The following is a 4,689-nucleotide window of genomic DNA, read 5'->3' as shown; positions in this document are numbered from 1 at the left end:
TCGCCGCCGCACACCACCGTGCCCTTCCCTCACCCTGGCCCCAAGTCGGGCAGTGCAAGGCGGCGCTTCCAGACCGCGATGGCCGCAACCTTGCCCACTCCGATCTGGATCCATGGTGCACTCCTTCCTCCCTCTGGATCGATGGCCACAGCCTCGCCGATGGATCCAGCGCCTGCCGGAGACGAGCGCCGCCAGATCCGTGACCTGGGAGGCTCCTCCTATAGGATACGGGAGCATCCCGCCGCACCCTGCTGTCGTCAGTCCGGGACGAGCGCAGCGGCTCGAGGAAGCCGGCGACAAACGTCAGCGCTCCTCTGCTCCATCAACCTGGACGGCTGCTACTCCGCCAAAGAATCCACCTACAGGTTCGCCAACTCCCCTCAGCTCCTGCGACTTGTTGTCCCCGCGTGGTTTCATGCCGTTGTCGATCTGTCAGTCGCAAATGGAAAATGATTAGTTCGTCTCGGATTTCAGCTACTAAGCACAGTATTAACCCCCTTGTGTGTAGTTCTCTCCATATGTCAGAGCAGCGCGGTTATACTTTCTTTGTTTATTTCTGAAATCGCCACTGACTGGAACATGATGATTTTGTTAGCCCACTGAAGAATTACCCAACACCTCAATAGCCTGCCACACTATCTTGTGTTTCATTCTAGAATCTGCGCTCTAGAATGTCCATTCTAGAATCTGTTCATTTAGGAATATTTGCTGTTTTGAATAGAAACTCATTTCCACATATGTTTTCTATGTTTATTATGTTCTGATTCTGGTCGATCCCAGCCATGAGCATGAATGGTCCAGTAGTAGAACATCAAGTTAATTTGTAGCTGTGAGGTCACTGAACATCAAGGATAGTAGTAGTCCATTGCCGTGTGTGTTGTGGCACTCCAAAGCAGAGTAGAGTAGTGTTCATCCTCTGTTAATTACTGTTACAAAGGCACCAAAGCAGAGCAGATCCTTTCGCTCTGCTCTGCTCTCTTTGTTAATTACTGTGCTACTCCCCGCTCCTGTATTCTATTAGCACCAAGTCTGTCTTGCCTGTGTATTATATACTTTATTTTTCTTGCTAGAGTACTAGAAGAGTAGTGCTATCTTGCTGCTAGTGACACTCCAAGATAATGCACTATTTTATCTTCTCAGCATTGTTGTTCTTATTTACTTGCAAGTTTTTACTATGCAAGGTTCAGTCATGCCATCATTGCTTGTACTGCATGTTAATGTCATCAAAATGCTCACACCAAGTTTGTGAACTGTGGCCAGGTACCAGAGGCTGGCCAGGTACTCCATTGACATCTCTAGCTCCCACATGTCGCCCCTGGGCTGTAGCACCCTCTCATGGGCGATCGGCATCCTCCTGGTGGCGCCGCTCCAATTAGTATAGTGCTGATAGTGTCGAGACAACATGCTATTCAAAACTTTGATAATATGTCATGCACCGTATCCTAAATTCAGGATCTTAAGCATTGCTGCAAAGGATAAGTTGTTAGCTTTCACATGTAATTCTATCATTTTCCTAAATTTATATCTCCACAATCATGTGAAAATAAATAACACTCCTATCTATTTAAAAGTTAATTCTATTGGGCAGGGAGGAGCAATGCTTGCAGCTAGGTATCAATTTCATACTTGTCAGTAAAGCTGCTGCCACTTGTAAGGCACATGCATGCTGGGTGTCTTCCCGCAGTTGCAGCCATGCTAATCTTTTCCTATGTGAGATTAGAATTTGAGTGCCATCATTCATCTCTTGGTATCTTGTTCTCTGTGATGACTGTTCATTGTGGAGTGCTATATATATACTTTAGTTGTCATGTAGTGCTTGTTTTTCCATATTTTGTTGATGCACCGATAGCTGTTCCGAACTGTAGTAGTGTAGTTAGTTTTTTGAATGATTTGGTGTGCATGGAACACTGATTTTTCTTTAATACACTGCCCAAGTCATGATTTTTCTCAACTGGTGCATGTATATATATTTGGGTGCTACTCAATTAGAGAATGTCTGTGATACCATGTCTGTACTATGTGCCAGTGTAGCTGTACTGATGCTTTGGGTTTCATCTGTGCAGCAGAGGACAAGGGCTTCATGGACAACCAAGGCGCATGGTGCTCGCAAGCGACGAATGGAGTTTGTTCGACATAGGCACGGAGGAGGAGGAGGACAGAGAACCTCTCTTCTTCTAGGTTCTTCTCCTTACCTTCACTTCTTGTATGTGCCTGTGCTGCAACTCACCCATGGTCTTGTTTGTCTTGCAGGTTAGTGAGCAGCATCAGGAGGAGGAGCTCAAGAACGACCACCAAGAGGCACCACCACAGCAGCAGATAGCACGTCCATCTCCTCCTCCCTCTCCCTCTGCTCCCAATCCTTTTTATTAGAATATATTGAGTACATTCTGTCAACTTGTGTGTCAGTAAGAATATTATTGCTGTTCAAGTATAGTAGCTTCTGTCCAAGTGCTCTTCATCTTGTGTGTCATCTGCAAGGCAATCAAGTTAATTAGATGTTGCTCTATTCATGTTCTGCTTCATACATACATGCATATGCGATGGCTCCCTGCCTCCATGCCTGCTACATCTCCGCTTGCATAAATCAAAGAGAAGAAAGGAACACTCAGCTTAAAATAATTGTAATGAGCAGCACATGCCTTTCATTTTACAGGATGGTCATTGTATCATGATAACTGGATCATGTCTATGCCACATACAAATCATTGAGCAGTGTTCCTGATGGCCTGTTACCTTGAATAATAATGTTGACAGGAGCATTTTTGTTGCACGTTTGCGACTTCTTGCTTGAATCCCAAAGTTTCAGATCAACGTGGGGTTCAATGTTTGCTTTCCATTCTTATTGTCCATCTTAGATCGTTCCCAGTTCACTGAATCAAGTTGCCTGACCTACCTATCAGGCAGGCTCACATAGCTGTATCTGTCGTGTCGTTTCCAGTTGGACATGCGCAAGTTGTGTTTTTACATAAGCTCATTTCAAAATCACATACTAGTAGCAGCAAAGTTTAGTGCAATAGTTGTCTGTCAACGTTCAGTGCCAGCAGAAAAATTCAGTTATGCACAAGCACCATTTAGCAGCAGCATAGGTATATAGCATTCATTTAGCGGCAGAAAAATCCAGTTCATTTTACTCGCTGCTCTCTTTGGCATTTACAGTCTTGGACTCTCTGGCTGCTCCTCCTCTGGCCAATGGTGAAGCGCCCGACGAGGCCAGCAGCAAGGCAATGCGGCAGGATCGTGCTCCCGTGATCGTCTGAGGCGCCTGCTCTGCTGCTCAAGGTACGATTACCTGTTGATTCTATGGTCTCGATGTTTTTCTCCTACATGGTTCGGAAGGTGAATATGCCATTTGAGAAGTCAGACTGCTGTGGATGTAGCATTAAGCCCCTGAATGTAGCTTTTTTGGCTTACAAAATGTGTGTGTTCTTTGAATTTGGTACAAAATCAGTGGTTTGAAGTATTCAGACATGTAATCAACTGAATTTATTGGCAAACCGATTAGCAAATCTGAAGATGCTTTGACAGTTGGTCAAGGTGCAAGGTGTGTGAGTAGGCCGCTGGTTTTCATTATCAGTAAACAGTCGGTTGCTGTGCAGGTTTTTGATGCTGTTGTGGTAGCCCCATCGCTGTTGTGTTGAATCTCATGCCACCGCTGGTGCGCCTGTGGCTTGATGTGTTGTGATCTTTATCTGTGTAGGTTTTGTTTGATGATATGCTTAGATTATGATCATAAGCATGGTGGTTTGATGATGCTGAGGCCGGCTGTGAAATTGAACTATCATTCATTACATGCTTTGTTAAACCATGATATAGTTGCTGGAACTGAGCTTAATATTCATGTGTGTGTGTGTGTGTGTGGAGTAAAGTTGTGGTTTGTGCTGCTCCTTTGTAACGTGATGAAAGAAAGAATGTCCTTTACTCCTTTACTCCTTTTTTGAATGGAATGTTCATAATATATTGGCTCCAGTTTTTCTAATTCTTATCAGCTGATTCATGTAACAGGGCGTCCGTGGAATGCCCAGTCCTGACTATTGAAGGAGCTACATGTAGAAGAAGAAAACACTTGTAGACCAGTGATTCCCATACTTGTAGAGCTTGTATCAACTAAGCTTGTATTACGTCTAACTTGTAGAACTTGTAAAGTACTGTATATGTAACAACTTGTAGTACTTGTCATTTGTAGAACTTGTACTGAATCTGGCTATTGTTATTTGAAGTATCATGTGTGTTTTTTGCTTGCCAATTTAACTATTGGTTATTTTCTTACTGATAAATCGAAATGTGAAGAATCGAGGCCTAATAGCTGGGACCCACTTATCAGAACCTGACAAGTGGGACCTGTTTGACTAGTGGACCCATTTTATAAAAAAGAAAACTAAAACTGTTGGTACAAAAAGGCCACGGCCCATGAAATAAAAAGGCTGAATTGTTGGGCTTAGCCCATGAAGTCGACCAAAAATTGACAAAAAAATATAGAAAGGCTGAATTAATGGGCTCGGCCCATGTAAAACACCTAATTGGACCAGGCTGAATCTTATCAGTGACCTTTTCAATTGGTCGCAATTTTGCCACGTCAGATTGCCACGTCGGATCCGACGTGGCCTGGTCAGATAGCCAGTGACCAAAACAAAAGGTCATGGGTTCAACGACCTTCTGTTTTGGTTGTAAACGTCTACGACCTTCTCACAG

General features: G+C 44.0%; 1 long non-coding RNA gene across 1 annotated transcript; it reads left to right on the top strand.

Annotated features, from left to right (window-relative positions):
* Positions 1-875: 875 nt before the first annotated feature.
* On the top strand, positions 876-4,198 carry LOC123495069 (uncharacterized). The gene is made up of 2 exons (XR_006667037.2): positions 876-3,279; positions 4,003-4,198. It is a non-coding gene; the product is annotated as an uncharacterized lncRNA (long non-coding RNA).
* Positions 4,199-4,689: the final 491 nt, after the last annotated feature.

This window comes from Aegilops tauschii, chromosome 7, assembly GCF_002575655.3.
Source record: "Aegilops tauschii subsp. strangulata cultivar AL8/78 chromosome 7, Aet v6.0, whole genome shotgun sequence".
Lineage (NCBI taxonomy): Eukaryota > Viridiplantae > Streptophyta > Magnoliopsida > Poales > Poaceae > Aegilops > Aegilops tauschii.
This window is presented reverse-complemented; position numbering and strand designations above follow the sequence as displayed.